Source organism: Adiantum capillus-veneris, chromosome 13, assembly GCF_014529385.1.
Source record: "Adiantum capillus-veneris isolate H3 chromosome 13, ASM1452938v2, whole genome shotgun sequence".
Lineage (NCBI taxonomy): Eukaryota > Viridiplantae > Streptophyta > Polypodiopsida > Polypodiales > Pteridaceae > Adiantum > Adiantum capillus-veneris.
The window spans coordinates 51,561,665-51,586,915 of NC_140943.1; the positions used below are offsets into that span (position 1 = coordinate 51,561,665).

General features: G+C 41.4%; 1 pseudogene; it reads left to right on the forward strand.

Moving 5' to 3' along the window:
* Positions 1-1,473: 1,473 nt before the first annotated feature.
* LOC147443992 (uncharacterized) lies at positions 1,474-3,751 on the forward strand (annotated as a pseudogene).
* Positions 3,752-25,251: the final 21,500 nt, after the last annotated feature.

The following is a 25,251-nucleotide window of genomic DNA, read 5'->3' on the forward strand; positions in this document are numbered from 1 at the left end:
GTTCTTTAAGATTGAATTTGATAAGGGCAGCATGCATTGTCATGTCCACAGAGATAATGGGAGCAAAGAGCACCATTACGATGCTCTTGATCTCATCCATGGTGATGAAGCCCACGCTTTCTTTGTTGAGTAGGGCATGGAGAAGGTCATCTTTGGGCGTATTATCCTGCATCATGGCTTGCTTGCGCTTGGCAATGATGCTAGTCACAATGGCATCCGCCCGATGCTGGAGATAACGCATGCGTCACTTTGTAAGTATGTCAGGTCATGAGAACCAGGAAATGAGGTCACCGACAAATGGGAAAGCCACTTGCTCCATGTCCTTGACAAGCTGCGGCAGAACCTGAACGCCTTTGTTGAGTTCGGTGGCTAATCTTAGAGCGCAAGCGTAGGATTTCCTAGCTCGAGCTCCTCTCTTCTAATCTACGCTAGTAACAACATCTACAGCTCATTTTATTCTTATTGTTATACTCAAGTATTCCCACCTTAAGGACTTAGTTTGTGATGTTGATGAGACTTAGATTAAAAGTAACGTTCTTCAAAAAACTTGTCAAACCTACGTATGAGAATCAGTAGACGTAAGTTGACTAAATTTGAAGGTTTTTTACATTATATTACACTATTCATTTTTCTAAAATTTGTAGGTTTTTTTCACCGTCAAATTTAAATCTAGAGGTAAACTTTAATTGTAGGGAAACCTTGGTTTTTTCGAGCCCAGGAACTTAGACAGTGGCCGGACACAAGAACTGTGAAACCTGCAGACTTCAAAGATTATGCCTATTCTAAAGATGTTGGCAGTGAAAATCCTACGCTTTGAATCTCTCGATCGTGCAGGGAATATGGGGAAACAACACTCGCGATGCAGAAACTATATGGGCTGCCTTAAATGGCGAGCAGGTATGTGGAAAATGTGTTAATATAGAGCTTTTCAGGCAAGGAGGACCAATGAACAACTTGATCTTGCCTTGATAGGACTAATGCATGGTCTGTTAAAGATGGACCTTCCTTCCTGTGGATGGCATGGACATACCTCCCCAACATGAATGGCATACAGGAGGAAACATTATGCCCTTCCCAAATAGAAGTGCGATTGTGTTGCCCAATGCTATCTTAGGTCCATATGGTGCCATTTCAAGGTGTCGGGGATGCTACTTCAAACATGAAAGAGGTGGTGTTGTGAATCATATGCAAGGTGCTATCACCTGTCCAAGGAGAAATTGCAAGATTTCCTTTGAAGATGTACCATGTGGTCGTACACGAGCCAGCTTTGTGGCACCGATGATGCTTTTGCAGCTCTCCTGCCTCCGACAGATGTGGAGCCATTCAAAAGAATCTGAAGCTCAAAGGACATCCTCATTTTGAGTATTATGAAAGGGTGGTGATTCTTAGACAGCTGAGGACCGCACTAGTGATCAAGGACATATGCAGTAAATATAGATGATATCCACAACAGATGTTTAACAGCCACAACAGATGCTGTTTTCATTTCTCGATCGTCCGTGCATTGAGTACAACAGCCAAATACTAGACTTGAGCGAGCTAGAGTCTACTTATGACTTCTATCTTCCCATTGACTTTAGGTATGTGGTTCTGATGGAATTGTGCCTTTGTAGAAGCAAAACTGCCATGAACATTTGTGTTGTTTCCACATGATATTGTTAATTGGTTGTGCACACTACGAAAGAGAACCATCCACCCTATGGCTTGGACTTTCCTACCCACACTTCCACAGGCCGCTTCATGAATGGATACATGATCCTATATGACCTTGGGGGGTCTTCTGTGATTGTGGAAACGTTGGCCCCAAGTGGAATGTGATGATGGATTATGTATGTGTAGCATAGACATATAATATCTGTCAATTTTGGGCTCAAATTAGTGGAATGCAGAGACATGTGTGTATATGGGCCCATTTATGTTACTGTGAATTTATGTGCTCTGTGTTGCAGCCCTAAAATCAGGGCTTCCCCTCGTCCCCATCTACTCAGATCCCTGAACAAAAGGTGTGAAGCTCTTGTATGGTGTCAATTTTTCTTCCGCCACCTTTGGAATTCAAGCGTATAGCGCCAGCCATGAACTTGCAAACAATATTTTTTGTGCATTCAGAATAGGACAGGATATGCCCAAGAAACCATACTCAGATTCATGATCCGAGAAAGAGATGTTTGTTCCAGGAGCTGTATAACATGGGCATGCGGAGAGTGGTGGTGGTTGGCCTGGGGGCTTTTGGTTGTTGCATCGGACAGTCAAGATTTTACAAGGCTATAAATGGGACCTGTGTTGCATCGATAAATAAGCTGGCCAAGGACTTCAATGACCCCTGGAGGTCACAATTCTTGGCACTTCCAGACACCCTACCTGGCATGTAGTTCGCCTTCCAAGATGCCTACATAGCATTGTTGCATGTTTGCAACAACCCTTCAACCTATGGTATGTCTCTCTTCTCTATCAAACACTTGTCCTATTTCTATTCTTTGCAAATAGTCCATTGTTGCTTGCATCTGCTGGCCATAGTGAGTCTGAGCAATGTGCTTGCTGTCGATGGCGATATGGGGAATTATTGTCTGAGCCATATACATATTTTAAAGAGGCAATTTCTGAAGTTTTAAGCTAGTTTTTCTCAAATTGCACACTATTTGACCCAGATTTTAGGCAGAATATTTCCTTTTCTTCTTGCTCCTAACCAGCATTATTGAATGTTAACAAAGGCCACAATTGCAAGCTGAGACACATTTCTCTGGAACATTAATGCATTGATGTATTGCGCGTCTATATGTTTTGCTCATATATTGGGTGTTCTTTTGGGTCCATATGATTTTGTAAATTGTATGTTCTAGTTCTAGCCGCATGGATGTATAATCTATGGTTCACTCTTTGAGGATGGAATGTGCAGGGTATCCTACAGTGGATCATGCTTGTTGCGGGATCGGCAAATACCAAGGGTTTCCCTTCTGCTTCCAAGGCTCTTCTGTTTGTGACAATGTGGAGTCCCATATGTAGAAATAAGTGCAATTGGGTTTTGCAGCTGTAAACTTTACAACTACTTTGGCTACTCTTGGAACTTTACAAGGCTGTCAATGGGAGGCATTCAACTCATGAAAATTATGCGAATTTAAGTACAGGTGAGTGCAGGTACGTTTGGGCTATGGATGCAATTGAGACTATGTGTGATTTCATGGTTTCTGCTGCATCTCATGTCCAGAAACTTAAATACATCCCCATCTTGACGTCAATGCATGCCTACATGCAGACACTATTTGAATGTGTATGCAACATGTCACATGAAAATACACATCTGATGTACTTATGTACTTAGAAATAGTTGTTGTCGATGCACGTGAATGTGTTCTACCATGCTCCTCACTTGCTATCTGATAGATGACATGGTTGAGAAGTATTTGTGACAGGGTCGAAGGGCTTTCGAAAACCTTTTTTGCAACTTGTTTGCTTGTGATACTGTGGAGTTCTTATGTGTGGCATTTTACCCAGCAAGGAATGGGGTGGTGTGTCCATTACCCATTTCTGTAGCTGGATTGATGGCAATAAAGAGTAGATGATCAGTTCATTGAGCCAATATGCCGATGCAGAATTTGCTTGATGTTTAGGAATTTTTGATCATCTGTTCAAGATGATAGGGCGATTACCTACGATAGAACTTGGGAAGGGGCCCATAAAATCCCAAGCGACAAGTTCCAAGGGGGTACTAACAATAATGGGGGACAGCAAGCCAAGTTATTGCTGGGCGATTTGATCGATTGTCAAGTATTGTGAAATACTAAGCTTAATCTTACATGGATTATTCTTCAAATTGATTGAAAATTCAAAAAACCATTTGTATTTTTTTGGTTTCTTTTATATCAAGATGCACGTCTGCAAGAGTGCAAGGTTGAGTAGGGCTAAATGTGTGCAAGCGTGAGAAAGTAGCACCATGATGAAGCAGGATTAGAATTTGGATTTCTTGTGAAGATGGAGTAGGATGATGTATGTGATGACGGGATCTCTGTCCAAATATAAATTATGGTTGTATTGAGGTTGAATATTTTGAGGCTGAACTACAGACTTATTGGGAACGTACTATGACTGGGTATAAAAGGCAAAAGGCAATGTAATTGATTGTGAGATGGAACAATACATCTGGCCATCGTGCTCTGTGAGGCTCGGTAATAATTGAGCTTGTGTCTCTCGTTGTGGATTGTACCACATGATACGACTCAATTGCTCATTTGTAGGTTTGGGTGTTCAGACAGGTTGCTAGATGAATCACTTGTTTGCAAATTTTTACATTGATTTCTTTAATATTGAAAATATTAATCGACTTGCTTTACTAGATGATTGGCTACTTCTTATTTTCAAGTTTCTAGATGAGTTACTAGTTTGACACACCAAGGTCGAACTAGCAAGTGAAGAGTTTCCAGTTAGATCTAGCAACTTAGTTACTATATGGTAGTGCCATTTGCCATATAGTAACAAACTTACTAGATTGAGCAACTAGGAAGAGTCTCACAGTTGCTAGTTTGCACTTTTACTAGTTGTGTGTATTCAAACTAGTGAATCATATAGCAACTTTATATTTTTTCTTATATGGGAAGGCGTCTAAAGTGCCTTGTGTCTCCATTGCCCGCATCGACTACAAGCCCCGCAACATCAACCCACCGCACGTGCACCCCCATACTACAGAACTCCTCTTCCTCGCCCAAGGCACGCTGCTCGTGGGCTTCGTCACCACCTCCACCCAACCAATCGCCAACCAGTTCTTCTACCAAACCATCTATGTTGGCGATCTCTTTGTATTTCCCCGTGGCCTCGTCCACTTCCAGTTCAACCCAGACAAATCCAAGCCTGCTCTTGTCATCGCGGCCCTCAAGAGCCAAAACCCTCGTGCCTCCCAACTCCCCGTTGCCCTCTTCGCCTCCAACCCGCCTCTCCCGGAGGAGGTGCTCAAGACCACTCTTGGCATTGATGACGATGAAGTGCGCCGCCTCATCACCAGCGTCCAAAACACCTTCAACTAGGACTCTCGGCCCGCTGCATGCTATCTCATTGTGCGTGTAGCTTGGTGCATCGGCACCCCCGTACTAGTTCTTAGGATTTAAAAGACCCACATGGTCAACCTCCCAACACGATACGACACTTAACCAACATTGAATTGCTTGTAGTGCCAATGCGACTTGTCTTCTAGTGTTTGTAGTTAGTCCCATGAGTCCTAACAAATTTGTATCACCTGCAAGGCATCCCTCTGAAAGCTACAATGAAACAAATAAAGATCTACGTATTCTATTCTAATTCTATAATATCATCTTCTCTTTTCGGTACTCGTGCCTTCAAAACTGTACATTAGGCCATTCTCGCATAATTAATTGCAAAACTTAATTGTGGCCAGCAAAAAATTTTGTGCTTTGCTAATTGGTACATCATGATCATGAGTTGACCGGCTGTAAGCTTATGACATGGGTGAAAATGGTCTTGAAAAAACACCACGTGGGAGGGGGGGGGAGTGCAATGTATGCGTCGTTCACTGCCCGCTGCTAAAATCCATCACATGGAATAGCAAGGTGCAACACATGATTTCTTTATTGAATACATACTAGCCTCTCTGAAAATTTGGAGGGAATTTTGAGCCCACCGAGCTACAAAGGGTGAACGCGGGAAAATCAAATATCCCATCGGGCAGTTCAATGTGAATTTGATGTTATTAACACTCCCATGGGGTGTTAATAACATGAGTTACTATCACACTTCAAACACCATATTAAAGAGTCTCAGAATTTAGATTCAATGTGGGAATCACCAATGTCTTAAAGATTTGGCCATATGTACAAATTGATAACTATTTTTAAGGTCAAATCCTCCCACAAGGTATTACTTGAAAAGCCCTTTCAAGCCATGCTCTCAGAACTTTGATTGAGATGTGGTCAAATCTTAAGATCATTCTGAAAGTGGGAATTATGAAATTTCCAAATTTATTGATATGGTGTTTTCACGTGAAGATGTTAATGAAATCCTTGGCCAAAATGTAGCAATCTAGGTCAAATCTGGTGTCAAGCAGCTCTATGTGCATGACCACTAGCTATGGTGTGGAATCTGGCAATCAAAGGCTAGCCAAACGCTAATCTGGGGTCACTGTGTGTGATCAAGTTCTAAAAATCATCTCTCGGCTCAAGTCGCGGTCAAAAATCAACTCTAATCCTGTGTAAGTGTGTGACCAATGGCTAAAATAAATCCAAGTCGAGATCTCGTGTGTGAATGGGCAATGAATCTCTATCATAAATTGGGGTCAAATTTAGTGAAGCGTGGAATCTCGTATTAAATCAAGCGAAAATGGAATAATACGCATGAATGGCTCTAAAGCTTGTGAACTGATCGAATCTAGACACAAATTAAAATTCGTGTACGAATAGGGTCAATGCATGCAATGTCGCTTAAATTTGGCAAACTTGGGCGTAATCGGGCAAAGTCTGGCAAAAATCGGCACTTGTCGTCGATATCTACACTAAATGTGCCTAGTCATGCGTACGTGCGCGTGGATGGGGTGTGTACCGGATATCGGATGCGTGTGAGAAGCAAGGAGAAAAAACACAGAAGAGAAATGCAATTCCTTTTTCAAAATTTTTATTTTTTGGATTTTTTGGTTTAAAAAGAATATATATATATAGAGAGAGAAAAACAAATAAACGACTATAAAATCAAAGAGAAAATGAATAAAACAATAATTAAAAAGTAAAAGTAAGAAAGAAATACTCAAAAGAAGAAGTGAAAAAAAATGCTTTTTTTTTGTTTTTATAAGTATTTTTATGTTCTTTAGTTTTTGGTGATTTTAAAAAAATATCTAAAATTTCCTTTAAATTTTTTTTTGGTGATTTTTTTGGATTTTATTTAAATTTTCTATGGTTTTTGAATTTTTGGTTAGTTTTTGTAATTTTTTTGCTTTTTTAATCAAATTTCTCTTTTTTGGATTTTTTTTCATGAATTTTTTGTTTTTTAGGACAGTTTTGTGAGTTTTTCTTACGTTTGAATTTTTAAATTTTTGGGATTTTAGTGATTTTTTTAAAGTTTATTGATTGTTTTTTTTAAAAAAGATTTTTTGGGGTTTTTTAAAAAAAAGTGAAATTAAAATTAAATGAAATTTGAAATAAATTGAAATTCAAACAAAATGAAATGAAAATAGCATAAAATTAATTAAAGTAAACTGAAACTCAAATGAAAATGAAATGAAAATGAAATTAAAATCAAATTGAATAAAAATTACTGAAATTTAAATCAAAATAAGTAAACTGGGGCTCAAAAAGGTGAACAAAGTAGAGTGAACGTGGACAATTGGTGCTTATTGTGGGGAAGCTGTAACAACGAGCATAGGCATCTTCGCAGAGAAAAAGAAGGAGAGAGAGAGAGAACCGGGCGACGGGCCCTGTTGTGGCGCGCAAAACAACAGAGAGAGTCGGAGAGAACAACCAATTGACGGTAGAGGGAGACAAACATCGTGCGTTATATATATATATATATGAATAAAATTAAAATTAAAAATAAAAATAAATAAATAAATTTATTTATTTATTTATTATGGTGAGTGTGTATGTGTGTGGGTATGGATGCGTTCCTGCGTGAGTGGGTGAGTAAGTGTGCGTACTTTTTCTTTTTTCTTTTTTCTTTGTTTATCTTGTTTTTTTTTTTTTTTTTGTGTTGTTTTTCTCTTGCAATTCGTCCTTTTTTTTTCATTTTTAGGGATTCAGGGTTGGTTATTAAAAAAAAACAAAAGAAAATAAAAGAAAAAGCTAAAACTAAAATTAATGACAAAAAAGAAGAAAAATAGGCAAAAAATTCACCAAAAAAATGGAAAAAAGAGAGAGGGAGTGGTGAAATGTTGTGTGTGTGTGTGTGCGTGTGTGTGTGCATTTTCTTTTCAAAAATTGAAAACAGTATAAAAGTAAAAAAAAATTGCTCGAGACTCAAAAAGTATGCTAAAAATGTTCAAAAAGTAGCTAAAAATGTTCAAAAAGGTAACGAAGTCACAAAACATGCTCTAGATTGACAATTCAGATCAGGTTTTTCTATTTTTTTTATTTTTTGGTTAAAAATTAGAAATTTAAGTAATTGCTAAAAATTTACAAAAAATAGCCAAAATAGTACCATTTTTTTGTTGAAAATTATGCATCCAATTCACTCAATTTGCAACACTGTGAAATGTAATTACATCATTGAATCAATCAATTATTAATATGCCACTCAAATTTGAATCATCTTGGATCGTTCTTTGCTGTTTTGACTCAAATTTGACCCTAAAGTTCGTCTAATTAGTGGTCTAATTAAACTTGTTGCCACTTTGGTCCAGCAATCATAATCAAATCAGCATTTTCACCATCTCATTTGCACATTTATTTAAGCATTCAAATCAATTTGAAAGTGTGTAATCATGCACAATTAACACACTTACAAGCTTACACACATATAAATTTACCGCAATTCCTACAGCATAACGATGCAATTTCCAAACTTAAAACCATTCACCATAATCAACTTGATGACCATAAACCTTTGATAACTTCAAATCAATCAATTTCCATCAACATTGTCACACAATTGCACTCAATTTTGTGCACTTTGCCTACACATAAGCGCATACCAATACACACAAAATTGAACCAATTTTGTTGTGACTAATTTTCAATTAAAAGCTGCACCTAAATCAACAATTGAGTTGGTTAGTTCAAGAATTGCATCCAATTCTCACTCCAAGTGAGGACTCCACTGGTGTGTGTGTGTGTGTGTGTACTTCTAAAACTACTTTGACCTACAAACACCACCACAAAATCTTATGTGTAGCTTTTATTTCAAAGAAATTAAATTCATAAGATTAATGAGTGCACATCCAATTAAAGATTTATCAATGTGTAGAATTAAACGCACATGCAATAATTGATGCAATTAGTGAGTAATTATAGGGAATAATTAGTTAAAAAATCCCTTAATTACACACTAAAAATCACTCAAATCTACACAAAATTTAGCATTTTTTTTTCAAAAAAGAGTGATTACCAAGCCTCTAATTAGCTATAAACACATGTTTAGCACAAAACTTTCTAGTAAATTAGTCACAAATTAGTTTCAAAACTAGTGAAAAAGAGGGGAAAACATGAAAAATACACAAAATTTCTTAGCCAAAATCTTGTCACAAATTAACCATTCACTATCATCAATACCTAATTGAAGCCCTAAACTACTTTGATTGATGGTTAATGACATTTCTACACTCTAATGACTCCGCTAGCTTAAGCAACCCGACCCCCGACAGTGGTACCAATGTTGGCGGGTCGTAGCATAGCTCAATCCACCGACATAATGTCAATCTACTCGACCAAAGCACGGCTAGTGCATGGAGGCATGGAGTCGAAAGAAATGCAAGAAGGGGATCCAAATTGTAAGAGAGAAGAAGAAGGAAATGCAATGCAAATAGTGTGCTACTTAATGCCTACTCTCTAATCTCACAAATCAAGAGGACAATGGTGCACACACTCATTAATCACTCACACACATAGATCAAAAGCTCAAAGAGCTCACCAATCAATCAAAGGAGAAGAGGATTGAGAGGGGGAAGAATTAATTAGAGACTAATTAACACTTAACCACACACCATTAACGCAAATGACATGAAGATAGAAGCAGAAGAGTAATCAACTTTCAATTGCATGCCATCGAAAGAGTGGAAGCACAAGAGGAAGCTCCACTACACGCATCACCATCTCCACCTTCCTCACAAGATTTCCATGAAAGCTTTACTCTCAAAAGAAAATGACCTAACTTTCATTTTTATACCCAGGGCATAAAAAAAATGTTCGGCCACCCATGAGATCCATAAAATTGTGTGCATCTATAGAGCTCCTAGGCATCATGATAGAGTCCAACATACAATTTGTAACCCATGTAAAGCCTATAAATACATCAAAAGTGCATATAGAAACGATATGTCTATAAAAACAATGAAGCATTGTATGTGAAAAATAGCATCATTGAAGGTCGTTCCCTGTTAGTTGCTAAAATCCATCACATGGAGTAGCAAGGTGCAATGCATGATTGCTTTATTCAATACATACTAGGCTGTGTATTGGCACCACATGATGTAGCTTGGTTACATATGCTATCTCAAGAGTTGGGTAGGTAGGTCGAGAGACTAGCTATCATTTAATTTGAGTCCAATCTTACTAGCACAAGGAAATGATGCCTATGACGGGAGTAATAGTGTCATAAAGCAAGCTGAAAATGAACTCAAAGGTACACAAAAAATTGAAATTGCACACACAATGTGATAATGTTAATCTAAAAAAGTACGGAAAGATCACTAGAAGGCTTGATTATTGAGCTAATGTAAGAAAAAAAAGAAAAATGTGAGTGTCTCCTCACCTAATTACCAAAGGGTAGTGAAACATGCTCATGTGCAAGCGGTGATTAGGGAGTGGGATTATTAAAAAATTAGCTAAGACAATAGAAATTAAAGGGCAGGAACATCATTTGGCTACGTGAATTATGATGGGGAATCTATGTCCAAGATAATTGATTAAGTGTCCAAGATAATATTTTTTCTCGTATCAATGTATGAAAACTATGCTGATTTTTATGAAAAATTTGGTTTGACTTTGCTCACTATGGATCTCTCTTGACATTATGCACTTTTAATGAGATTGGACACGGCCAGTGGACATGGTCATTGGAGATGCCAAGTGATAGTTCCTTCCCTTACTGATCTTGTCATTAAATATTTAATATCTAGCCAACCCAAATGATTTTCTCATATTAAACTGGTCATTTAATATTGGATAATAAACGGGAACAAGGGTTAGAATCTAGACATGCGCTTACGGATCTATCTCAACACGGGGCCAATGGTAAAGGGGCCCAAATGAGAGATGGTCTATCAAAGAGCAAGGTTAACTAATGAAGCTTAAAATACCTTAGGGTTAGCTTCATTAAAGACCTCCAATGGTTAGTGTTAAAAGTCCTTTGACCTTAAGCAAGCTAGGGCTAAGCTTGAGGGGGGAACCCGACCTAACTTAAGCAAGCTAGGGCTGTGCTTGAGGTGGGAACCCGACCTAAACTTAGGCAAGCTAGGGATGTGCTTTAGGTGGGAACCTTAAGCATGCTAGGGTTATGCTTGAGGTGGGAACCCAACCTAAACTTAAGCAAGCTAGGGCTATGCTTGAGGTGGGAACTCCAACTAAGGTGCTTGTCATGCTTGATGACTAAGGTACTTGAGGTACTTGTCACATTTAATGAGGAAGTTTCTTGAGAAGCTTCCTATGCATGGGGGGTAAGATGCTTGAGTCAAAAAGAGAACCTACACACTGAATGAGGAAGTTTCTTGAGAAACTTAATATGCATAAAAATCTCAAAGTTAGGGTAATTCTAAAAGATCACATGGGACACATGTCAGACTCTCACTAAGCTTAACCACATGGTGTGCTTGAATGCTATTGGTTGGGCTAAAGAGGGGTCCAATGAGATTCTACTTCCATCTAACAAATATCTAGATATTTTCAAGCTCTCTCTATAAGGGGTAAGGAGGACACTTGTCAAAAGACTTCCCATGTGCTTGGCTTGTAGCATGTAGAAATTTCACCCAAACCAAGGAAGGGGGGTGCTAGGGGGATATACTCCACACACACACACACTCATTTGCAAGGTAATTCTCACTTGGGGAAGTGGAGGAACACCACCTCCTTCTCCAAGCTTGTGAGAGTGAAAGCCTACACGAATACTCTTGGCTGTAGAATGCAAATCCAACCAAGAGTCATGCTTCAATGCTTAAGATTTCCATCTTCACAATCTTCATTACTATGCTATTATGTATGCTAGCAAGAAGAGTAATGATAAGTGAGGAACTGTTTCTTTCTCCTATGGAATGTTTCTTCTTCCTCTTCCCTATCCTCATTCCCCGCTAGCTCTCTCCACCTTCGAAGGTGTTTGAGGCCTTGGGACTGAGGCTTGGGATAGTTAATGCTTTCTTCAAGTTTATGTTATGCTTGTGATGCATGAAGCTTTCCATCTTCATTGCACCACATAGGTTACAAGGAACACAAAGATTGTATTGTACCAAGTCTCTCTTGATGGGAGAAACTATAACAAAAAGGCCTATTCGAGGGGGGACCGGCTCCATATGAATCCGGTCCTCAACTATTGTCATGTTCTCTAAACTCTCTCTCTCTCTCTCTCTTGCAAAAGTATTGTTCATGCCAAGTTAACTAAGTACCATGTTTATGTTGCTACCATCGATTAAGTTCACCCGCTATGATCACAAAGTAATCTCTCAAAAGTGCTTCACCTAATTTCCTAATTTCGCTACTCTCAAAGTTCATAGGCGATTTCCATTACATTGGTATCAGAGCATTTGGTTTCTCTTTTCTTGCTTAAGAAGAGAGGTCCTTAAGTAGCCTATTAATGGTTGTTTTTGTTAATTATATCAGGGTAAGTGGGTATGGGATGTATTATCAATTTTGTTGAGCCCACTATGTGGGATATGGTGCACACCTCGAAAGCTTTGGTCTTAATACACTACAAGAGGTTGTGTGCTCTTGTGACGCTTTTAGCGACGAAAATACATTGGGTTTTTATAACAGCCGGCGTCGCTATTAGTGTCGATATGGGGACGTCGCTATGTGCGTCGCTATGACAGTCGATATAAGTGTCTCTATAGGCATTGCTATAAGCGTCGCTATAGGCGTTGCTATATAGCGATGGCTATAGCGACGCTGCAGGGCCATCAATAGCGACGCTTATAGCGACGTTGCAGAGCCTAATATAGCGACGGTCATAGCGACGCTCGAGATGAAAAAGTTTTGGTGGCAGGGCATCAACCATATTGAATGTTTCATTTGTCTATTTACCTTTGAAAAAAAGTGCAAAGGTAAATATAGACCCAAAATAGTCACCCACAAGACAATATAATCATTAACTCCATCATCCATAGTACGTATTGTTTGCAAAATAAAGATACAAAAATGACAAGTGTGAATTGATGAAAATAAATCAATGACAATTGTACACAGCAGCAAAATCACTTGATTCTTAATCATTGCAAATGTAATAGTTACAAACCATTGTCATTATTTAAAAAATATACATGGTTTTCAAAAAGACGTATAAAAGTCTTCTCATGATACATAATCTACGACAAAAAGAAACTAATGCTATCTAGCTATTGCTAAACTGACGTCGTCTAATCAGACGTCTCATCACGTCGAAGCGCTGTATCTATCGGACTCTGCAAAAAAAAAAACAATAAGATAGCTTTTTGTAAGTATAAACATATAGCGACGTTTATAAAACAGTACAATAAATAGAAAACAATAAACCCTAATACTAACCATGCCGTCGCGAGAAGTCAGGATGTCTAAAAGGGCGTCTAAGCCCTTCTTGCCTGCGTACTCACGCTCGTACGGTGTGGGATCCCATCCTATAAACGACCACTGTCAAAACATACAAAGAATCCATTATGCTAGAATTTCAAATCCCATAAACCCTAAACTATCAAACATAGATGCGAAAACACTTACAAAATCGGCCTCAAATGATGCCCACCCGCCGCTCCCCAAGTGGTGCTTGCTCCCTGCCTCTACTCGCGCTCTGGCTGCCTCCTTTTGTTGCTTCCACTTGTCAGGATTCTCGCGCGCTTCTTTCTTCGCATGCTTCCAATCTTCTTTGGCCAGCCAATCTGGTCTGCTCCACCCATGCTTGATTTCTTTTTGCACTTCGGAACGCTTATGCTTGCAGTATTCGTGCATTCGAACCTTCATCACATCTTCATTGAAGCGGTCATCCCTTGTTGGAATGGGAAACTCGTCATGAAGCATGCTGATGACTTTGTCTTTTAATTCATTCGGTACTTCACTCTAGGTGTTTAGTATGTAGTGTCTAAACACCTGAGAGAAAAGACCGCGCATGCACGAAATCACCTTCTTACCTTCATCATCCAAGATGATGCCGCCGCTGAAGTCGACGGAGTAAGGCAAGCCCTCTCGCCGCTGACGCGTGAACCTGGGTGTCTCGGCAGGGGTCTCTAGCGGCGTGTCAACGGGGGTACGGACGCCAGGTGTCTCCACTAGAGTCTGAGCCCCGAAGCGAGGAGTGTCCACTGGAGTGACTCCTGGAGGAGTAGCTAGTGGTGTGTACCTGCAAGGAACGGCAGTCAGCCACGCAAAACCTGGTGTCGATGACGATACCGTGGCTGGTGTCGGGACGGGCAAATAAGGGGAGGGTAAAGAGCCTCGTCCAACACGAGGCGGTGTCAAAGCATCGATGGCGCCACCCCTAAAACAACCGCCACCACCACCACTAGAGCGCCAGTGCCTAGACGAGTGTGAAGATCGTCTCGTCGACACCGAAGCTTCGGAGCACACTGAGGACTCCGAAATAGAGGGATATTGGGATGGAGTAGGAACGCGCGATGGTGCGCCAGAGCAATGACGCTACATGTACCACTATCTCTGCTGGGGTGACACAAAGAAGAAAGAAACTCCTCATCATCCATACCTGCATTAAACACACGAACATTTAAACTTAATAATGAATGAATGGAGTAGAAAACATAGACAAGTAGAGAGAGAGAGAGAGAGAGAGAGAGAGAGAGAGAGAGAGAGAGAGAGAGAGAGAGAGAGAAAGAGGAGGTGCTTGTCGTCTCTGCTTATAAGAACATACATAGAGCATACGTACCTGGAGTGGATGCAAAGACCATTAAATACAATAACGCAATGATGCATATAAATACAATGACACTGTCAGGAGTTTTTTGGAGCAAGGGATTGCGAATATGTACATATACATGCATGGTGCATCAAATAAAGAATTGCCCATTTTTCAGAGCCAGGTGGTTACGTAGGGCCCACATGTGTACAGGTAGGACAGGGTGTACATAGTGCATCGATTTTCACTAGTACCAGTACCAATGTGTTTTTTCTACAATAAAGAGGATTTGGTAGCGCGTAAAACTTCTCGAGGAAGCTATCCGCGGGCCGACGACATGAGGTAAGCAGGTGCGTCAGATGGCATCTAGTGGCGTCAGGAGGGCGAACGAGGTCAATATTTGCACGCGGATGAGGACGGACACAACGTGGGTGTCTTCTTGTGAGAGTTATGCAGAAAGGCCATTATTAGGACCACTTTTTGGGTCCACTTCACGTGGTTGCGAGATGCATTATTGAAAAGAAATGAGTGCCAGGTGTGCGGATGATGCAAAAAGGTGACAACTATGCACTGCGAGGTCAGTTTTTGGCCTGTTCGGGGTCCGTTTGAGGTCATCTAAAAGGCCAAGGGTGCCCAACTAAAAAAGCTAAGTGTGGGAACTAAAAAAACTGAGAAAAGACCAGAAAAAACATGGAGAAGAGAGGAGGAACAGCCGCAGCTGTGTTTTTGCTCATTTTGGAGCCTGTTTTGGCCGTAAACTGCTCATCCGAGGTCGGATTTGAGCACTTTGACATTGTAGACTGAGGTTTAGGGCCATTCCAGACGCAATGGCACTGTCCATTTTGCCAAATTCCTCCCTCTTTTTCTGCTATTTTGGCTGTGTAAGTTTCTCCTATGAGCGAAGTTTCTGCTCCAGTTTGTGACTGTATCTGGTATCTTTTACCCATATTGTGTGAGCTGTTTGCCCCATTGGTGTTGGCCCAAGCTCATTTGTATCTAAACATCAGAAATTCTCTTCTTTTGAGCTGAGTTTTTTGTGTGTGTGTGTGTGTGTGTGTGTGTGTGTGTGTGTGGAGTGGGCAAGTGGATAGTCTCTCTCCTCTCACTCTAGAGGTGTGTTCCCTGTCTCGACCAGGTGTGTTGTGTAAGCCGAGTGGTTCCCCCATAGTGTGTGTGTGTATCTTCCCAAGAGTGTGTGTCGGGTCGTTATAGAGGCGTTGTGTGTGTTTTCATCCCGCTCACATTCTTTTGACACCCCCACGGAGGATCTTCTTCGAGTACCTTCTGCTTCGAGCTTCAAGCTTCGAGATTCGGGATTACAGGTTGCAGGTTGCAGATTACAGGTTACAGGGACAGGTACAGGTACAGGTGATTCACACAGGTACAAGTAGCTGGAGTACAGTGATATACTAGCAGTGGTGTCACTTGCAGTTGTTGTGGGTATGCATCATTTGGCGCCTGTTTGAGCGCAATTTCTACAGGTATTGTATGTTACTTGTGGAAACTACCATTGTACGCATTTGTGGAGCCATACTTGGTTTTATTTGGCAGTCCTAGCCATTTCTGAGACTTGGTCTAGAAGATAGTCATTTATGAGACTTGACTATACGCGATTTGCATTACCCTTCGTGTGAGGGTTGATAGCCTGAGGTTTTATTGAGCTGGGGGATTCTCAAATGTGGAGATCCTTTCGGTGATACAGGTAGCTGGAGCACCCTTTTCGTGACCTCGCCATAGGCTATGTACTAGTGAGTCCTATTTGATGCTCGGGTTCTATTGTTGACATTTTATGCATACATATACAGTCTATATTTTGGGTTCCTACTGCTCTTCTTCTGGGGAAACAGTTATGATGGCTGGTTTTTTGGTCTTTTGAGCCATTTATGCTATTATGCTGCTGAAATTTTGGCAAAATCAAAGGATTAGACAAGTGTGCTTTTTTGGAAGCTACATGGATGGATTTTAATGGATAATAACGACTGACCTCAGTTCACTCCTTTTCATTTAACTCAGAGAATCCAGATAAATGTTCATGTGTCTAGGAAGATTTTTTTCCAGCAGCGCATAGTCTTTATGTTTGGGCCAAGAAGATTAAGAGAGATCCTAGAATGTCCTTTGCCTTTTGTGATTCCGATGATTAACTATGAAAACTCATTTGATGTGCATGTGTTTGTCCTTATCTAAAGCTGAGCTCCATTGAAGTTTCTAGGGATTGAGTAGTGAAAAGTTTTGGGTTCTTGCACGTGTGTTCAAAGAGGTTCTCAAAGCATTGTAACTTGGGTAGCCATGGCTTTCTCTTATCCGGAGTTTCATGGAAGAAGTGATGAAGATGTGGAAGATTTTTTGGAAAAGATGGAGGTTGCCTGCATTAGCAACCAGATTCATGACCCTGCGCAGATGTTACGTCTTCTCCAAATTTGTTTGAAGAGTGATGCATGAGTTTGGTCTAAAGAATTTGAAGAGGAGTTGCATGTGGCTGATCCACCTGTAAGATTGAGTTGGGATAATCTATGGCATGGGTTGGAAGTGGAGTTTGTGAAGATAGAAGATCCTGACAAAGTGTGGCAAGAAGTACAAGGTTTGGTGCAAAAGGAAGGTGAGCCAATAGATACGTACATACGTAAGTTCTCATTGGCATGGGAGCGGATGTGCAAGGCCTTAGCACCACAGGTACCCCCGCCTGACATGATGAAGAAGGACAGGTTCTTAGCTGGTCTTTGGGAGAATATACGTTGGAGAGTGGAGCTAAAGAAGCCTAGGACATATGAAGATGCACTAGAGGTAGCAAGGAACAAAGAGTGGAAGCTGAGGAAAATGAGCCAGTTAGGGGTGGAGTCTTTGCCAATGAGGTCTGAATTTCAGCCTATAGAGTCTTTACAAGGTCGCATGTTAGGGGTTCATCATGAACCAGTGGTTCCTGTTACTACTCAGGTTATGCCAGCAGTGGTCACTACATCGGTGCAAGATGATGGGCTAAGGCAAGACATGAGGCAAGTGGTAGATTTGATGAAGAATCTCAACCTAAACATGCTAGGTCAAGTGGGAAATAATCGAGGTTGAGGGAGGTTTGAAAATCAGCCAGGAGGTGAAGAAAGGCCTAGGAATGGTGTTGGACAAAGCAATGGTAGGTTTTGGAGGCAGACGCCCACATGTTATAATTGTGGAGAGTTGGGTCACATCAGCTCGCAATGTGATAAGCCACCAAGGATGGGGGGAGACATGTATCCATTGCCAAGACAGGTGCTAACTAGGTCAAATGATTATGGTATTGAAATTAAGGGAGATGAAGGAACCAGTGGACTGACCCAGGAGGAAAAGGGAAAGACAAAAGTGCTAAGTGTAGTCACCTTGGAGAAGGCATCAAAGCTAGAGGATACATTAGTGATGCCTATTGGGAAGAGGACCACAGAGGATAAGGAAGGAAGAAGTGCCCCAGGTCCTAGTAAGAAGAAAGGAAAGAGCCATGAAGGCGAGGATGTCAAGGCCAAGAGGAAAAGGAGAGCTCGTCGAAAGTTTCATGTTTCAGATTTTCCACTAGGGGATGGGCAATTAAGCTATGACTTGAAGGAGGATCTGACGAGCAGGAAGGCAGATGTTACTTTTGGGCAGCTTATAGAGATGGTGCCTAAGCTAAAGCGACAGTGGAAGAGGATGGTTAACCCAATGGAGAAAGAGCCAAAGAGAGGTTCAGTAAAGGTGTTGGCAATGGATGAGCTACCAGACATTTGTCCAATAGTAGATGTGTGGCATAAAAGGAAAATTTTGGGACAAGGTTATGTGGATGGCGGAGCCCAAATATGCGTCATAACACACTCATGCGTTGAGAAGATGGGTCTCACAGTGGCTGGGGTGTCAGGTTTTCGGATCAGATTGGCAAACCATCAAAAAGTAAAATGCTTGGGTGTTGTAAAGAGCTTAGAAGTGGAGGCATATGATGAAAAGGAAGTGGTTGATTTTCATGTGATGCCAGCAGGGTTGGGACCATATCCTATTATACTGGGCAGACCATGGTTACGTGCAGTGGGAGCTGTTCAAGATTGGCGACATGGTACGATTAGCCTCTATGGAAAGACAGGTACCAAGAAGCTTTATAATATGGACAGAAGGAAACGATTAGAGGAGCTTTATGAAGATGAGGATGATTCTAGTGATGAAGACTCTTCCACGGTGACAGATGAGGACAGTGATAGCACTACCAGCAGTGATGAGGATGCTGATGTTGCATTTCTTTTGATGGACAAAGAAATCCAGGAGATTGGTTTAGTTGCATTTGCGAATGAGGTTGAAGATGAAAGTGAAGGGCCTTATGAAGTGATTGAAGGGCTGATGCAAACCAAGATTGAGTTGTCAAAGAAGCAGGAATTGATGACACAAATGATCAGTGGAGACCTCTCAGCTATGGAGAAGGATATATATTTGCACATGCTAGCTAGTTTTCCTGATTTGTTCATTACTTCATATGAAGATATCAGAGGGTTCAAGGGCAAAGAGATGCACATAGAGCTAAAAGAAGGTGCTAAGCCAGTGCGGCAAAGGCTAAGAAGGATGGTTCAAGAGAAAATATAAGCCTTGCGGGTAGAGGTGGACAAGTTATTGAAGGCAGGGTTCATAGTTCCAGTGGAGACCACAGAATGGGTGAGTCCAGTTGTAGTCAGTCCAAAGAAGGATGGGAAATGGAGAATTTGTGTGGATTTTAAACCCTTAAATGCAGCCACTAAGAAGAACCCATATCCTCTTCCATTCATCGATCAAATCTTGGATTCAGTGGCAGGTTATGAGAGGTACATTGTGTGTGATGGTTTTTCAGGCTATTTTCAATTGAAGATTGCTCTTAAAGACCGCACAAAGACAACTTTTATTACGCCATGGGGCTGCTATTGCTACACAGTATTGCCATTTGGGTTGTCAAATGGACCTTCCTTCTATCAAGAGAGAGAAAATTGGGTGTTGGAACCATTCATTGGTAGTTGTGTTAAAGATTTTATGGATGGCTTCTGTGTCTATAGCAGTAGGGCTGAACACCATGAGAAGCTGCAGATAGTATTGGCTCGATATGATGAATGTGGAGGACAACTAAATCCAAAGAAATGTAATCTAGCAAAGCCAAGGGTGAAGTTATTGGGCCATATGATGTCAGAAAATGGCATTGAGGCTGATCCAGATAAGGTTAAGTCTATTATTCTTCTTCCATCACCTACGAGTACGAAGCAATTGGCAACCTTTATACACAAAGTGAAGTACGTGGCAAGGTTTATTCCATTGTCTTCTCAGATTCTTTATCCATTACAACAAGTGGCAAAGCATGATCCATTGCAATGGGATGACAAGTGTGAAGAAGTGTTTCAAGAGGTGAAAGAGGTGTTAGGGGGTTTGTCAGCAATGCAGGCTCCTGATTGGGAGAAAGGTCTTTATGTAAATCCCTCAGTAGGGGATGATGCCATTGGAGCCATGCTATTGCAAAAGGGGAAGGGCAGCCATTATATGAGGCCAGTGTATTGTGCAAGCCGAGTGAAGCTGGTAGCGGAGAGAAAGTTCTTGGAAGAAGAGCTAGTGATGGCCAGTGTAATATTTGCTTGTCGACGATTTCGTCATTACTTGCTACCACGGCCTTTTGTTTTTTTGACGAGTTATGCCTTTTTTCCACAGTTAATTAATGGTACTAACATGTCAAATGTGGTGAAGCAAGTGCTGGGTGTGTGGAAGAGCAAGAACACCTCATTGAAGGAAATGTGCTTCAGAATTAAAGGCCTGTTAAAAAAGCTCGAAGCATGGAGCATTAGACACATTGAACGTGCTCTAAATGGAGAGGCACATGAAGCAGCTCAAGGCATGATTGGGGAGCTATTTGTGTTGAGGACCACTTTACCTCTTTATCATGGCCGGGAAAGTTTGGCTCAAGAAGAGGAGTTTTTGCTAACAGGAATCATTCCAAAGGAGATTCAGAAGTCTAAGAAGTATGGCTTTGTGCGTAGAGCATACAGGTACAAATTGATTGGTGATGTCTTATACATGAAAGGCGCTGATCTCGTGTTGAGACGTGTACCTTGGCGGGAGGATCTTTACAGAGTGTTGGAAGAGAATCATGAAGGCGCATGTGCTGGCCATTTTGCTCTGAAGATCACCTTGCATAAGACTTTGCAAGAGGGGTATGTATGGCCTAGTTTGCACAAGGATGTTCACCATTGGTGTAGGTCTTGCAATAGGTGTCAAGCATTTGGGAAGAGAGTGTTGAAGCTAGAGCTACGAAAAACCATTATGGCGTTTGATGTGTTTGAAAAGTGGGGGATTGATGCAATAGGCCCATTACCTATCACAAGCAGGGGCAAAAGCTATATCTTGACGGCAGTGGACTATCTCTCTAGATGGGCAGAGGCTATAGCAGTAAAACAGATTACTGCAAAGGATGTGGAAAAATTTGTGTATGATGAAATATGTTGCATGTTTGGGGTGCCATTAGAGCTACTTTCAGATAAGGGGCCAGGATTTAGAGATAAACTGCTAGACTTCTTATGCACAAAGATGAAGATTAGGCACCAGCATACCACTCCTTATTACCCGCAGTGTAATGGCTTAAATGAAAGATTAAATGGTGAGTTGGTACAAATTCTTTCTAAAGTGACAGAGCACCAAGGAAAGAATTGGGATTTGGAATTGCCTAGTGCATTATGGGCTTACCGTACTTCGGTGAAGACAGGTACAGGGTTTACTCCATTTCATTTGGTGTATGGAAAGGAAGCATTATTGCCTGTGGAGGTAGAGTTGCCTGCGGTCAAAATGTTAGAGAAGTTGCTTGGGCCGCCTAGTGATGCATTCAAAGAGAGGCTCTTGCAGTTACAAGAGGTCCAGTTGGATAGGATGAGCGCATTGGAGCATTATGGGCAGATGCAGGATAAGGCTTTGGCAAAGATAAATGAACAGGTCAAAAGTAAGGGTATCAAGAAACATGATTTGGTTTTGCGCTACAACAGTAAGCTGGACAACACCTTCCAAAAGAAGTTTCAAATTAAGTGAGAAGGCCCTTTCAAGGTAGTGGAGTGTTTTCCAAATGGCACATATCAGCTGGCTAACCTAGATGGTGTTCTACATAAGTCAAGGGTAAATGGATTGCGTCTTAAATTGTATCATGCTAGATTGATGATGGTGGAGCAAGATGAGCTGTCTGTGGATCAAGCAGTGTTGGTGAGGGATGAGCAGACCTGTGATGCGGCGAGTCTCATATCTCTGTTTGCTGCTGCTGATCATGAATGATCTAGTAGGCTAGGGGATGGGCAAATTATGTCAGGATTTTTTTGGAGCAAGGGATTGCGCATATGTACATATACATGCATGGTGCATCAAATAAATAATTGCCCATTTTTCAGAGCTAGGTGGTTACGTGGGGCCCACATGTGTACAGGTAGGAGAGGGTGTACATAGTGCATCGATTTTCACTATTACCAGTACCATTGTGTTTTTTCTACAATAAGGAGGAGTTGGTAGTGCATAAAACTTCTTGAGGAAGCTATCCGCGGGCCGACGACATGAGGTAAGCAGGTGCGTCAGATGGCATCTAGTGGCGTCAGGAGGGCGAACGAGGTCAATATTTGCACGTGGATGAGGACGGACACAACGTGGGTGTTTTCTTGTGAGAGTTATGCAGAAAGTTCATCATTAGGACCACTTTTTGGGGCCACTTCACGTGGTTGCGAGACGCATTATTGAAAAGAAATGAGTGCTAGGTGTGCGGATGATGCAAAAAGAAGACAACTGAGGTCAATTTTTGGCCTGTTCGAGGTCCGTTTGAGGTCATCTAAAAGGCCAAGGGTGCCCAACTAAAAAAGACAATTGTGGGAACTGAAAAAACTGAGAGAAGACCATAATAAACGTGGAGAAGAGAGGAGGAACAGCCGCAGCTGTGTTTTTGCTCATTTTGGAGCCTGTTTTGGCCGTAAACTGCTCATCCGAGGTCGGATTTGAGCACTTTGACATTGTAGAGTGGGGTTTTGGGCCGTTCCGGACGCGATGGCACTGTCCATTTTTCCAAATTCCTCTCTCTTTTTCTGCTATTTTGGCTGTGTAAGTTTCTCTTATGAGCATCTAGTATCTGGTATCTGGTATCTGGTATCTTTTACCCATATTGTGTGAGCTATTTGCCCCATTGGTGTTGGCCCAAGATCATTTGTATCTTAACATCAGAAATTATCCTCTTTTGAGCTGAGTTTTTTGGGATGTGTGTGTGTGTGTGTGTGTGTGTGAGTGTGTGTGTGGAGTGGGCAAGTGGATAGTCTCTCTCCTCTCACTCTAGAGGTGTGTTCCCTGTCTCGGCCAGGTGTGTTGTGTAAGCCGAGTGGTGCCCCATAGTGTGTGTGTGTGTGTGTGTATCTTTCCAAGAGTGTGTGTCGGGTCGTTATAGAGGCGCTGTGTGTGTTTTCATCCCGCTCACAACGCAATGATGCAAATACTTAAAGAGCCGGAGAATCGTACAAGAACTTTAATGTGCTTGTAGCTTTGGAATGTTCAAAGGCTAGCAACAACAGAAAGCGTTCTTCTTCTATTCAACTTGAGTGATGGAAGAGGCAAGTGCATAACTCTGAATTTACAAAACGGAGCAAAATTGTTCAAATACAATATTTATGGCTTTAAGAGATCTCTCTCTCATCCTCGCATAGCTCAACATAACTTCCTATATCTATATAGAGCTCTCCGTTTAAACAGAAGTCCTCTGTTTCATTTTGTAGGTCCTCTGCATGCACCCCATAGAGAGTAGCAGCTTGATGTTCATCTGGCACCACCTCCACGGTTTCTGACTAAGCATCTTCTTCGATCTCCTCCATTGATGCCGCTGTGATTGGCACATGGTAGCCTTCATACGTCCGTGCACTACGAGGGGCTACCTCTATGACGTACCACTAGTTTGATGCAGACTTTGTAGGATGAAATATCACCTGCCAGAGCCACATAACTTACATGAGAGTTTCCAAGCACATAAATTCTAAAATGGGATGTTAACTATTTTCGTACTTACTTGTTCACAATTCTCGGGTAGTACGAAAGTGTCTCTTAGGTCAGTCCATTTCTTAGTTGAATCCACCTCAAGAAAACTAGACTCTTCTCTACGCACAGTAGCGTTGCGACCCTCCATTATTATCTTGAACCATTGCACGTCGAACAAGTCGACAAAAAATTCTCTATAATCGATCCTCAAAATATCTTGTAGCGTGCCTAAGTAAGTGAGTTCCGCCACCATAGGATCTCCATCAGAGGACCATCGTCGACTAGACTGATCAAATTTTGCCATGATTCCACAATCTTGAGTAAAATGTTTTTTGTCGATCCGTTCCACCCTAAAATGTCGACCTTTACACCATGATCCTGTGTATGACTTATACTACAACCAACAAAGATTATGAGTGGCCCTTCAAACATCTAGAAAGTTACTAGTCATACATTGCAAACTTACCTTGGTCGTGCAACCCCTAGAGTACTCCCACTCTTCCTCAGTCACTTCTTCACCGCACTGTTGTGCGCTTTTCAATTGGTTGTGCAACCATCTTAAGCTCATGAATGTTGGTAGGCTCTCCAGACCCGTCGGATAGTGCATCGGTGGTCGTCTTCCCCGTCTCCACTTGATTCTTGCCCTTTGTCGCTCTTGCTTTGCATCCTCATATTGTGAAACCACTTCTGCATGACTGGATTATGAAGCATGCAAAATCGGTTGATTTTAGCCTCTAGATCTTCCGTTATCTTTTTCTCAACACCGAGATTGCACATGACAATTCCAGACATGCGCTCATCATCTATGGTTCGCCATAGCGTGTCCCGGGCTTTATCAAATCCGTCTAGCCACTCTCCAATGTACACTACGGACTCTGATACCAGCCAACCTTCTGCCATGCTACCCTCCGGACGTGCCTTCTGACGCACATATCTCTTGAGCGTTTTCATGAAACGTTCTAAAAAGAACATCCATCTAGAATGTATTGTGCCAGCTATTTCCACCTCATCAACTATGTGAACAAGAAGATGCACGTGAATGGTTACCATGGTAGTAGGAAAATGTGCATTAAGTCTAGGTCCACATGTGACACATGCTCTGTACCTACTTGTTTGAAGCCCTACATGTATACACATGATAATAGATCAGCTTGAGAAAAACCAAGATTTACAGTGTCTGAGTGAGGAGTGTAAATAGATCACGTGAGCATTCTGTTAATCCGAGATAGTCATGCATTGTCCACATTAGAATGCTTCTGATCAAAGCGTTCCGTCGACCTGTGTGTCGGCTCATATCCACCACCTCTATGCCAATCCACAATTGTTGTAGCTCTTCCAATAGTGGACAAAGATACACATCCATTTTCTTCACTTTATATCACCCCGGTACAATCAAGCTTAGCCATAGGTGCCCCTTCTTCATAGTTAACCACGGGGGAATGTTGTAGTTGATGATGACAACGGGCCATACACTGTAAGATGTTGATCTTTGACCAAATGGATGTATGCCATCCATAGCCAGGCGTAAGCGCAAATTTCGAGCTTCCTTGGCAAAATCCGACCATGTACATCTATATGTTTCCAGGCTGCACAATCTGCAAGAATCCGTAGCAC